Source organism: Bubalus kerabau, unplaced genomic scaffold (assembly GCF_029407905.1).
Source record: "Bubalus kerabau isolate K-KA32 ecotype Philippines breed swamp buffalo unplaced genomic scaffold, PCC_UOA_SB_1v2 scaffold_54, whole genome shotgun sequence".
Taxonomy (NCBI): domain Eukaryota; kingdom Metazoa; phylum Chordata; class Mammalia; order Artiodactyla; family Bovidae; genus Bubalus; species Bubalus kerabau.
The window spans coordinates 1,722,853-1,735,671 of NW_026577908.1; the positions used below are offsets into that span (position 1 = coordinate 1,722,853).

A 12,819-nucleotide genomic window follows, 5' to 3' on the forward strand; every position below is an offset into this window, starting at 1 on the left:
CTATGGACCTCAACGCAATGGTTACTCTGAAAAGCCTTCCCTGACACCCAGGTTTTGGTGAGGGTAGAGGCCCCTCGACAAGTTCTCCAAGGATCTGCCTGTGATGTATCATTAGATTCGTCTCAGTGAAAGCAGGAACTCTGTGTCTGCTTCTCTCCGCCTCCTAGTTCCAGAAACTTATTACATGCCTCCCAGCTCATCGTAGGTGCTCAGGATTTACTTAGCGTGTGAAAGACAGAAAAGTTCTTGGAAGCCTCAAGGTGTCACTTGGCTCGGCACTTTTGATCTCTTTGTGTATTTGGCGATTCCATTCTTTCCTTTCCTGGGTTCATGTGTACGCTATATTCAAGGCACAATCTAAGGCATTAAGACATATCCATCAGTATGGGTTCTTGCTTTCAAGGAACTCGTACAGCAGATTTCTACAGTTTAGGGCTTTTCAAATGCTCTAGAAGAATGTGAACGTTCAGTGTGATCCATTTTCATTTCCAAGAAAGATCGTTTGACTTCCATAGCAAAGGTGGAGACCTTCCGACGTGTAGTCCAATACTTAGACCTTGACCATGTCAGGCAAGTCTTGCGGTTCCTTCTGGAGGTGTGTGGCTCTTGCAGAAACGTGAAGATCTTCCATCGTCCTCGGACTTTGGTGTCATTTGCAACCATCAAGAAAGCTTCCAGGTATAGGTTCCAGACCACCACCGCACACACTCAGTAGGCAACGGAGTGGATTCCAGGAATATGCGTTGTTAACCAGCATCACCGTTGATATTGTTGCTGCACGCTCTATGCAGTGGCCAGGGCCTGGATTGTCCACTGGGTCTCATGTGGAATGGAAAGAAGGGCTTCCCCCACCCCCCACCCCACCCCCCACTCTTGACAGCCTTGTGACTAGAAACGGGCCCCGAAACAAGAATCAGACAAACCAGATAAGCCCAGATGGTAGTCCATGAGATGAAGGAACTAAGCAGCTGGTTGGGATGGCGCCAAGGGGAAAGGTTGCTCTTTTTGTCTCCCGCTCTACTCCTTTCTTCCTGGACGCCTTAGGGGTTCATCATGGAGATTTGAAATAAAGTTCACCAAAGTCATATGTGTTGAATCAAGATTTTGCATTTCACCATCTCTCAAAAACGAAGAGTGCTTAACCTGCACAGGTTTCTTTCAAAAAAGTCAATTGCTTTTCAGTTCTGGGGTTTCTCTCTTGCCTTGTTCAAGTAGCCTTAAGAGTAAAAATCAACGAAAACTAAAGAAAGATTCCAAGATACCAACAAAGGACACCTTCTGTTTCTTCAATCACCTTTCCACTTAGTAGCACACGAGCTCTTTTCTTTGTATTTTGCCTAGGGAATTCGCAATGTGCTGGTTCAGATGGCAAGGCATCCGCCCGCAGGAGACTCGGGTTTGATCCCTGGGTCGGGAAGATCCCCTGGAGAAGGTAATGGCAACCCACTCCAGTATTCTCGCCTGGGAAATGCCACGGACAGAGGAGCCTGATGGGCCGCACTCCATGGGTCCTATAAGAGTTGGGCTCAACCCAGCAACTACGAACAGAAGTATTTCCAAAGACCACACTCGTGTGTGTGTGTGTGTGTGTGTGTGTGTGTGTGTCTGTCTGTCTGTCTGTCTGTATGTCTGTGTGCCTGCCTGTGGTTCGTCTGCTCTCTCAGGAAGGTCGGGTGCTTGGCGGGCGGCGTGGGGACAAGGGGGGCGCCTCGGTAGGGCAAAGGGGCGGGGCTGAGGCGCTCCGGTCGACCGCGCCTCCGTGGCTCCCGGTGGGTTTGGGCAGCGGGCAGGTGCCGGGCAAGTTGGGCGCTCAAGATTCGCTGCGCCTAGGCCCGCAGGAGGTTCAGAGGCCCCCGGGCCGCGGGGATCGGGAGGCGGCGGGCCCCGAAGACCGACACCTCCGGGGTCGCGCGGCCCTGAGCAGCGAACGGGATGGGGGGGGAGGTGGGGGGAGGCCCCGCTCAGCCAGCGCGGCCGGGTCTGGAGTGGCCGGGGGTGGGAGGGCGCCGAGACCTCCGCACCCCTCAGCCCACCCCCCAGGCCCCGCGCGCACGCACGCACGCCCTCCCGGTCACTGGGGGGTCCTGGAAGCCCATCGGGCCCCCGGGCCCGGCCAGGCGGTTGCTGGTCTGGTGTTGGCGGTGTTCGGGGGCCGGGCCGGCGTCAGCAGGCTGGAGTGCGGTCGCGGGTCGTGCGGCTCAAGTACAGCACGGCCCCCGGAGGAGAGGGGCGGCCCGTTGGCCCGACCTGCAGGTCAGAGCGAAAGGGAGGCGAAGCGCAAGGCTCTTAGGGCGCCCCGCGGCGGCCGCGGCCGTCTCCGGCCCTATCGGTCTGAAGGCGCCCGATCTCGTCTGATCTCGGAAGCTAAGCAGGGTCGGGCCTGTTCAGTATCTTGGATGGGAGACCACCTGGGAATTCCGGGTGCTGGAGGCTTTTTTGCCTACCAGAAGAGGTCCTTTAGCCCCCGCCCCGCGTCCCAATTCTTGGACCCACACCCCCCTCGCCCCCCCGCCACCCCCGCAGCCCCAGCCCCTCCCGGGGCGGGGGGAGTGAGTGGGTGGCCGGGGCCCCGACTCCCGCTGCAGACCTGGGTTGCCTCCCCGCGGCCCGCGAGCCCCTCCGCATTCGCATTCGGCTTTCAGGAAACCAGACGACCGGACCGGCCGTCCCGTCTCGCTCTGGGGCTCCTTTGGCTTGCCTCAGGCAATCCCGGGGCTTGCACCGACTCCAGCCAGAGCCCCAGCCCCCGCCCCACCCCCAGCCTCGCAGGCGATCGCGCATGCGCATGCGAGCGCGCGCACAGATCGATGTGCCCAAACGGGGCATCTAGCTTGTTGGCTTGTACTGGGGGTGGATCTATGCCTGGGAGTGGGACTGCTGAACCATAGGCTACTTCTACGTTTAGTTCCTTCGCGAACCTCCATACTCTTTTCCATCCCGGCTGTACCAACTCCCATTCCTACTCAGCGTGGAGGAGAGTTCCCTTTGCTCCACAGCTTCTCCAGCATCTGCTATGGACAGACATTGCAATGAGGCCCAATCGGACTCGGGCGAAGTGGTCCCTCCTTGGCGTTTGGAGTTGAGTCTCTCCAATCATTAGTGACGTGGAGCAAGATGACCGTTTGGAAATGCAGATGCAATTCTGTCACCATCCTGCTCCAACGGCTCTTGTATTTTCCCATCATATCGAAGATACGACCAATTCCCTTCATGCCTGCTCCTCACGTTCTTCTCGGATGTCTTTTCCCTGGAATGCCCTCTGCACTCTTTGGCTTCCATCCCATAGGGCATTTTCATTTCTTGAACGTCCTAAGTTTCCCTGGTCACCTAGACTTCCAGGATGCTGTTTTCCCTGCCTGAAATTCTTCCTGCATCTCAACCCTGGTTTACGTAGGTTCCACCTATGGACCTCAACGCAATGGTTACTCTGAAAAGCCTTCCCTGACACCCAGGTTTTGGTGAGGGTAGAGGCCCCTCGACAAGTTCTCCAAGGATCTGCCTGTGATGTATCATTAGATTCGTCTCAGTGAAAGCAGGAACTCTGTGTCTGCTTCTCTCCGCCTCCTAGTTCCAGAAACTTATTACATGCCTCCCAGCTCATCGTAGGTGCTCAGGATTTACTTAGCGTGTGAAAGACAGAAAAGTTCTTGGAAGCCTCAAGGTGTCACTTGGCTCGGCACTTTTGATCTCTTTGTGTATTTGGCGATTCCATTCTTTCCTTTCCTGGGTTCATGTGTACGCTATATTCAAGGCACAATCTAAGGCATTAAGACATATCCATCAGTATGGGTTCTTGCTTTCAAGGAACTCGTACAGCAGATTTCTACAGTTTAGGGCTTTTCAAATGCTCTAGAAGAATGTGAACGTTCAGTGTGATCCATTTTCATTTCCAAGAAAGATCGTTTGACTTCCATAGCAAAGGTGGAGACCTTCCGACGTGTAGTCCAATACTTAGACCTTGACCATGTCAGGCAAGTCTTGCGGTTCCTTCTGGAGGTGTGTGGCTCTTGCAGAAACGTGAAGATCTTCCATCGTCCTCGGACTTTGGTGTCATTTGCAACCATCAAGAAAGCTTCCAGGTATAGGTTCCAGACCACCACCGCACACACTCAGTAGGCAACGGAGTGGATTCCAGGAATATGCGTTGTTAACCAGCATCACCGTTGATATTGTTGCTGCACGCTCTATGCAGTGGCCAGGGCCTGGATTGTCCACTGGGTCTCATGTGGAATGGAAAGAAGGGCTTCCCCCACCCCCCACCCCACCCCCCACTCTTGACAGCCTTGTGACTAGAAACGGGCCCCGAAACAAGAATCAGACAAACCAGATAAGCCCAGATGGTAGTCCATGAGATGAAGGAACTAAGCAGCTGGTTGGGATGGCGCCAAGGGGAAAGGTTGCTCTTTTTGTCTCCCGCTCTACTCCTTTCTTCCTGGACGCCTTAGGGGTTCATCATGGAGATTTGAAATAAAGTTCACCAAAGTCATATGTGTTGAATCAAGATTTTGCATTTCACCATCTCTCAAAAACGAAGAGTGCTTAACCTGCACAGGTTTCTTTCAAAAAAGTCAATTGCTTTTCAGTTCTGGGGTTTCTCTCTTGCCTTGTTCAAGTAGCCTTAAGAGTAAAAATCAACGAAAACTAAAGAAAGATTCCAAGATACCAACAAAGGACACCTTCTGTTTCTTCAATCACCTTTCCACTTAGTAGCACACGAGCTCTTTTCTTTGTATTTTGCCTAGGGAATTCGCAATGTGCTGGTTCAGATGGCAAGGCATCCGCCCGCAGGAGACTCGGGTTTGATCCCTGGGTCGGGAAGATCCCCTGGAGAAGGTAATGGCAACCCACTCCAGTATTCTCGCCTGGGAAATGCCACGGACAGAGGAGCCTGATGGGCCGCACTCCATGGGTCCTATAAGAGTTGGGCTCAACCCAGCAACTACGAACAGAAGTATTTCCAAAGACCACACTCGTGTGTGTGTGTGTGTGTGTGTGTGTGTGTGTGTGTGTGTCTGTCTGTCTGTATGTCTGTGTGCCTGCCTGTGGTTCGTCTGCTCTCTCAGGAAGGTCGGGTGCTTGGCGGGCGGCGTGGGGACAAGGGGGGCGCCTCGGTAGGGCAAAGGGGCGGGGCTGAGGCGCTCCGGTCGACCGCGCCTCCGTGGCTCCCGGTGGGTTTGGGCAGCGGGCAGGTGCCGGGCAAGTTGGGCGCTCAAGATTCGCTGCGCCTAGGCCCGCAGGAGGTTCAGAGGCCCCCGGGCCGCGGGGATCGGGAGGCGGCGGGCCCCGAAGACCGACACCTCCGGGGTCGCGCGGCCCTGAGCAGCGAACGGGATGGGGGGGGGAGGTGGGGGGAGGCCCCGCTCAGCCAGCGCGGCCGGGTCTGGAGTGGCCGGGGGTGGGAGGGCGCCGAGACCTCCGCACCCCTCAGCCCACCCCCCAGGCCCCGCGCGCACGCACGCACGCCCTCCCGGTCACTGGGGGGTCCTGGAAGCCCATCGGGCCCCCGGGCCCGGCCAGGCGGTTGCTGGTCTGGTGTTGGCGGTGTTCGGGGGCCGGGCCGGCGTCAGCAGGCTGGAGTGCGGTCGCGGGTCGTGCGGCTCAAGTACAGCACGGCCCCCGGAGGAGAGGGGCGGCCCGTTGGCCCGACCTGCAGGTCAGAGCGAAAGGGAGGCGAAGCGCAAGGCTCTTAGGGCGCCCCGCGGCGGCCGCGGCCGTCTCCGGCCCTATCGGTCTGAAGGCGCCCGATCTCGTCTGATCTCGGAAGCTAAGCAGGGTCGGGCCTGTTCAGTATCTTGGATGGGAGACCACCTGGGAATTCCGGGTGCTGGAGGCTTTTTTGCCTACCAGAAGAGGTCCTTTAGCCCCCGCCCCGCGTCCCAATTCTTGGACCCACACCCCCCTCGCCCCCCCGCCACCCCCGCAGCCCCAGCCCCTCCCGGGGCGGGGGGAGTGAGTGGGTGGCCGGGGCCCCGACTCCCGCTGCAGACCTGGGTTGCCTCCCCGCGGCCCGCGAGCCCCTCCGCATTCGCATTCGGCTTTCAGGAAACCAGACGACCGGACCGGCCGTCCCGTCTCGCTCTGGGGCTCCTTTGGCTTGCCTCAGGCAATCCCGGGGCTTGCACCGACTCCAGCCAGAGCCCCAGCCCCCGCCCCACCCCCAGCCTCGCAGGCGATCGCGCATGCGCATGCGAGCGCGCGCACAGATCGATGTGCCCAAACGGGGCATCTAGCTTGTTGGCTTGTACTGGGGGTGGATCTATGCCTGGGAGTGGGACTGCTGAACCATAGGCTACTTCTACGTTTAGTTCCTTCGCGAACCTCCATACTCTTTTCCATCCCGGCTGTACCAACTCCCATTCCTACTCAGCGTGGAGGAGAGTTCCCTTTGCTCCACAGCTTCTCCAGCATCTGCTATGGACAGACATTGCAATGAGGCCCAATCGGACTCGGGCGAAGTGGTCCCTCCTTGGCGTTTGGAGTTGAGTCTCTCCAATCATTAGTGACGTGGAGCAAGATGACCGTTTGGAAATGCAGATGCAATTCTGTCACCATCCTGCTCCAACGGCTCTTGTATTTTCCCATCATATTGAAGATACGACCAATTCCCTTCATGCCTGCTCCTCACGTTCTTCTCGGATGTCTTTTCCCTGGAATGCCCTCTGCACTCTTTGGCTTCCATCCCATAGGGCATTTTCATTTCTTGAACGTCCTAAGTTTCCCTGGTCACCTAGACTTCCAGGATGCTGTTTTCCCTGCCTGAAATTCTTCCTGCATCTCAACCCTGGTTTACGTAGGTTCCACCTATGGACCTCAACGCAATGGTTACTCTGAAAAGCCTTCCCTGACACCCAGGTTTTGGTGAGGGTAGAGGCCCCTCGACAAGTTCTCCAAGGATCTGCCTGTGATGTATCATTAGATTCGTCTCAGTGAAAGCAGGAACTCTGTGTCTGCTTCTCTCCGCCTCCTAGTTCCAGAAACTTATTACATGCCTCCCAGCTCATCGTAGGTGCTCAGGATTTACTTAGCGTGTGAAAGACAGAAAAGTTCTTGGAAGCCTCAAGGTGTCACTTGGCTCGGCACTTTTGATCTCTTTGTGTATTTGGCGATTCCATTCTTTCCTTTCCTGGGTTCATGTGTACGCTATATTCAAGGCACAATCTAAGGCATTAAGACATATCCATCAGTATGGGTTCTTGCTTTCAAGGAACTCGTACAGCAGATTTCTACAGTTTAGGGCTTTTCAAATGCTCTAGAAGAATGTGAACGTTCAGTGTGATCCATTTTCATTTCCAAGAAAGATCGTTTGACTTCCATAGCAAAGGTGGAGACCTTCCGACGTGTAGTCCAATACTTAGACCTTGACCATGTCAGGCAAGTCTTGCGGTTCCTTCTGGAGGTGTGTGGCTCTTGCAGAAACGTGAAGATCTTCCATCGTCCTCGGACTTTGGTGTCATTTGCAACCATCAAGAAAGCTTCCAGGTATAGGTTCCAGACCACCACCGCACACACTCAGTAGGCAACGGAGTGGATTCCAGGAATATGCGTTGTTAACCAGCATCACCGTTGATATTGTTGCTGCACGCTCTATGCAGTGGCCAGGGCCTGGATTGTCCACTGGGTCTCATGTGGAATGGAAAGAAGGGCTTCCCCCACCCCCCACCCCACCCCCCACTCTTGACAGCCTTGTGACTAGAAACGGGCCCCGAAACAAGAATCAGACAAACCAGATAAGCCCAGATGGTAGTCCATGAGATGAAGGAACTAAGCAGCTGGTTGGGATGGCGCCAAGGGGAAAGGTTGCTCTTTTTGTCTCCCGCTCTACTCCTTTCTTCCTGGACGCCTTAGGGGTTCATCATGGAGATTTGAAATAAAGTTCACCAAAGTCATATGTGTTGAATCAAGATTTTGCATTTCACCATCTCTCAAAAACGAAGAGTGCTTAACCTGCACAGGTTTCTTTCAAAAAAGTCAATTGCTTTTCAGTTCTGGGGTTTCTCTCTTGCCTTGTTCAAGTAGCCTTAAGAGTAAAAATCAACGAAAACTAAAGAAAGATTCCAAGATACCAACAAAGGACACCTTCTGTTTCTTCAATCACCTTTCCACTTAGTAGCACACGAGCTCTTTTCTTTGTATTTTGCCTAGGGAATTCGCAATGTGCTGGTTCAGATGGCAAGGCATCCGCCCGCAGGAGACTCGGGTTTGATCCCTGGGTCGGGAAGATCCCCTGGAGAAGGTAATGGCAACCCACTCCAGTATTCTCGCCTGGGAAATGCCACGGACAGAGGAGCCTGATGGGCCGCACTCCATGGGTCCTATAAGAGTTGGGCTCAACCCAGCAACTACGAACAGAAGTATTTCCAAAGACCACACTCGTGTGTGTGTGTGTGTGTGTGTGTGTGTGTGTGTGTGTGTGTGTCTGTCTGTCTGTATGTCTGTGTGCCTGCCTGTGGTTCGTCTGCTCTCTCAGGAAGGTCGGGTGCTTGGCGGGCGGCGTGGGGACAAGGGGGGCGCCTCGGTAGGGCAAAGGGGCGGGGCTGAGGCGCTCCGGTCGACCGCGCCTCCGTGGCTCCCGGTGGGTTTGGGCAGCGGGCAGGTGCCGGGCAAGTTGGGCGCTCAAGATTCGCTGCGCCTAGGCCCGCAGGAGGTTCAGAGGCCCCCGGGCCGCGGGGATCGGGAGGCGGCGGGCCCCGAAGACCGACACCTCCGGGGTCGCGCGGCCCTGAGCAGCGAACGGGATGGGGGGGGGGAGGTGGGGGGAGGCCCCGCTCAGCCAGCGCGGCCGGGTCTGGAGTGGCCGGGGGTGGGAGGGCGCCGAGACCTCCGCACCCCTCAGCCCACCCCCCAGGCCCCGCGCGCACGCACGCACGCCCTCCCGGTCACTGGGGGGTCCTGGAAGCCCATCGGGCCCCCGGGCCCGGCCAGGCGGTTGCTGGTCTGGTGTTGGCGGTGTTCGGGGGCCGGGCCGGCGTCAGCAGGCTGGAGTGCGGTCGCGGGTCGTGCGGCTCAAGTACAGCACGGCCCCCGGAGGAGAGGGGCGGCCCGTTGGCCCGACCTGCAGGTCAGAGCGAAAGGGAGGCGAAGCGCAAGGCTCTTAGGGCGCCCCGCGGCGGCCGCGGCCGTCTCCGGCCCTATCGGTCTGAAGGCGCCCGATCTCGTCTGATCTCGGAAGCTAAGCAGGGTCGGGCCTGTTCAGTATCTTGGATGGGAGACCACCTGGGAATTCCGGGTGCTGGAGGCTTTTTTGCCTACCAGAAGAGGTCCTTTAGCCCCCGCCCCGCGTCCCAATTCTTGGACCCACACCCCCCTCGCCCCCCCGCCACCCCCGCAGCCCCAGCCCCTCCCGGGGCGGGGGGAGTGAGTGGGTGGCCGGGGCCCCGACTCCCGCTGCAGACCTGGGTTGCCTCCCCGCGGCCCGCGAGCCCCTCCGCATTCGCATTCGGCTTTCAGGAAACCAGACGACCGGACCGGCCGTCCCGTCTCCCTCTGGGGCTCCTTTGGCTTGCCTCAGGCAATCCCGGGGCTTGCACCGACTCCAGCCAGAGCCCCAGCCCCCGCCCCACCCCCAGCCTCGCAGGCGATCGCGCATGCGCATGCGAGCGCGCGCACAGATCGATGTGCCCAAACGGGGCATCTAGCTTGTTGGCTTGTACTGGGGGTGGATCTATGCCTGGGAGTGGGACTGCTGAACCATAGGCTACTTCTACGTTTAGTTCCTTCGCGAACCTCCATACTCTTTTCCATCCCGGCTGTACCAACTCCCATTCCTACTCAGCGTGGAGGAGAGTTCCCTTTGCTCCACAGCTTCTCCAGCATCTGCTATGGACAGACATTGCAATGAGGCCCAATCGGACTCGGGCGAAGTGGTCCCTCCTTGGCGTTTGGAGTTGAGTCTCTCCAATCATTAGTGACGTGGAGCAAGATGACCGTTTGGAAATGCAGATGCAATTCTGTCACCATCCTGCTCCAACGGCTCTTGTATTTTCCCATCATATCGAAGATACGACCAATTCCCTTCATGCCTGCTCCTCACGTTCTTCTCGGATGTCTTTTCCCTGGAATGCCCTCTGCACTCTTTGGCTTCCATCCCATAGGGCATTTTCATTTCTTGAACGTCCTAAGTTTCCCTGGTCACCTAGACTTCCAGGATGCTGTTTTCCCTGCCTGAAATTCTTCCTGCATCTCAACCCTGGTTTACGTAGGTTCCACCTATGGACCTCAACGCAATGGTTACTCTGAAAAGCCTTCCCTGACACCCAGGTTTTGGTGAGGGTAGAGGCCCCTCGACAAGTTCTCCAAGGATCTGCCTGTGATGTATCATTAGATTCGTCTCAGTGAAAGCAGGAACTCTGTGTCTGCTTCTCTCCGCCTCCTAGTTCCAGAAACTTATTACATGCCTCCCAGCTCATCGTAGGTGCTCAGGATTTACTTAGCGTGTGAAAGACAGAAAAGTTCTTGGAAGCCTCAAGGTGTCACTTGGCTCGGCACTTTTGATCTCTTTGTGTATTTGGCGATTCCATTCTTTCCTTTCCTGGGTTCATGTGTACGCTATATTCAAGGCACAATCTAAGGCATTAAGACATATCCATCAGTATGGGTTCTTGCTTTCAAGGAACTCGTACAGCAGATTTCTACAGTTTAGGGCTTTTCAAATGCTCTAGAAGAATGTGAACGTTCAGTGTGATCCATTTTCATTTCCAAGAAAGATCGTTTGACTTCCATAGCAAAGGTGGAGACCTTCCGACGTGTAGTCCAATACTTAGACCTTGACCATGTCAGGCAAGTCTTGCGGTTCCTTCTGGAGGTGTGTGGCTCTTGCAGAAACGTGAAGATCTTCCATCGTCCTCGGACTTTGGTGTCATTTGCAACCATCAAGAAAGCTTCCAGGTATAGGTTCCAGACCACCACCGCACACACTCAGTAGGCAACGGAGTGGATTCCAGGAATATGCGTTGTTAACCAGCATCACCGTTGATATTGTTGCTGCACGCTCTATGCAGTGGCCAGGGCCTGGATTGTCCACTGGGTCTCATGTGGAATGGAAAGAAGGGCTTCCCCCACCCCCCACCCCACCCCCCACTCTTGACAGCCTTGTGACTAGAAACGGGCCCCGAAACAAGAATCAGACAAACCAGATAAGCCCAGATGGTAGTCCATGAGATGAAGGAACTAAGCAGCTGGTTGGGATGGCGCCAAGGGGAAAGGTTGCTCTTTTTGTCTCCCGCTCTACTCCTTTCTTCCTGGACGCCTTAGGGGTTCATCATGGAGATTTGAAATAAAGTTCACCAAAGTCATATGTGTTGAATCAAGATTTTGCATTTCACCATCTCTCAAAAACGAAGAGTGCTTAACCTGCACAGGTTTCTTTCAAAAAAGTCAATTGCTTTTCAGTTCTGGGGTTTCTCTCTTGCCTTGTTCAAGTAGCCTTAAGAGTAAAAATCAACGAAAACTAAAGAAAGATTCCAAGATACCAACAAAGGACACCTTCTGTTTCTTCAATCACCTTTCCACTTAGTAGCACACGAGCTCTTTTCTTTGTATTTTGCCTAGGGAATTCGCAATGTGCTGGTTCAGATGGCAAGGCATCCGCCCGCAGGAGACTCGGGTTTGATCCCTGGGTCGGGAAGATCCCCTGGAGAAGGTAATGGCAACCCACTCCAGTATTCTCGCCTGGGAAATGCCACGGACAGAGGAGCCTGATGGGCCGCACTCCATGGGTCCTATAAGAGTTGGGCTCAACCCAGCAACTACGAACAGAAGTATTTCCAAAGACCACACTCGTGTGTGTGTGTGTGTGTGTGTGTGTGTGTGTGTCTGTCTGTCTGTCTGTCTGTATGTCTGTGTGCCTGCCTGTGGTTCGTCTGCTCTCTCAGGAAGGTCGGGTGCTTGGCGGGCGGCGTGGGGACAAGGGGGGCGCCTCGGTAGGGCAAAGGGGCGGGGCTGAGGCGCTCCGGTCGACCGCGCCTCCGTGGCTCCCGGTGGGTTTGGGCAGCGGGCAGGTGCCGGGCAAGTTGGGCGCTCAAGATTCGCTGCGCCTAGGCCCGCAGGAGGTTCAGAGGCCCCCGGGCCGCGGGGATCGGGAGGCGGCGGGCCCCGAAGACCGACACCTCCGGGGTCGCGCGGCCCTGAGCAGCGAACGGGATGGGGGGGGGAGGTGGGGGGAGGCCCCGCTCAGCCAGCGCGGCCGGGTCTGGAGTGGCCGGGGGTGGGAGGGCGCCGAGACCTCCGCACCCCTCAGCCCACCCCCCAGGCCCCGCGCGCACGCACGCACGCCCTCCCGGTCACTGGGGGGTCCTGGAAGCCCATCGGGCCCCCGGGCCCGGCCAGGCGGTTGCTGGTCTGGTGTTGGCGGTGTTCGGGGGCCGGGCCGGCGTCAGCAGGCTGGAGTGCGGTCGCGGGTCGTGCGGCTCAAGTACAGCACGGCCCCCGGAGGAGAGGGGCGGCCCGTTGGCCCGACCTGCAGGTCAGAGCGAAAGGGAGGCGAAGCGCAAGGCTCTTAGGGCGCCCCGCGGCGGCCGCGGCCGTCTCCGGCCCTATCGGTCTGAAGGCGCCCGATCTCGTCTGATCTCGGAAGCTAAGCAGGGTCGGGCCTGTTCAGTATCTTGGATGGGAGACCACCTGGGAATTCCGGGTGCTGGAGGCTTTTTTGCCTACCAGAAGAGGTCCTTTAGCCCCCGCCCCGCGTCCCAATTCTTGGACCCACACCCCCCTCGCCCCCCCGCCACCCCCGCAGCCCCAGCCCCTCCCGGGGCGGGGGGAGTGAGTGGGTGGCCGGGGCCCCGACTCCCGCTGCAGACCTGGGTTGCCTCCCCGCGGCCCGCG

General features: G+C 57.0%; 4 pseudogenes; all 4 read left to right on the forward strand.

Moving 5' to 3' along the window:
- The first annotated feature begins 2,313 nt into the window (after window positions 1-2,313).
- LOC129640928 (uncharacterized) lies at window positions 2,314-2,433 on the forward strand (annotated as a pseudogene).
- Window positions 2,434-5,713: 3,280 nt separating this feature from the next.
- Window positions 5,714-5,833, forward strand: LOC129640929 (uncharacterized; annotated as a pseudogene).
- A 3,285-nt stretch (window positions 5,834-9,118) lies between these two features.
- LOC129640930 (uncharacterized) lies at window positions 9,119-9,238 on the forward strand (annotated as a pseudogene).
- A 3,282-nt stretch (window positions 9,239-12,520) lies between these two features.
- Window positions 12,521-12,640, forward strand: LOC129640931 (uncharacterized; annotated as a pseudogene).
- Window positions 12,641-12,819: the final 179 nt, after the last annotated feature.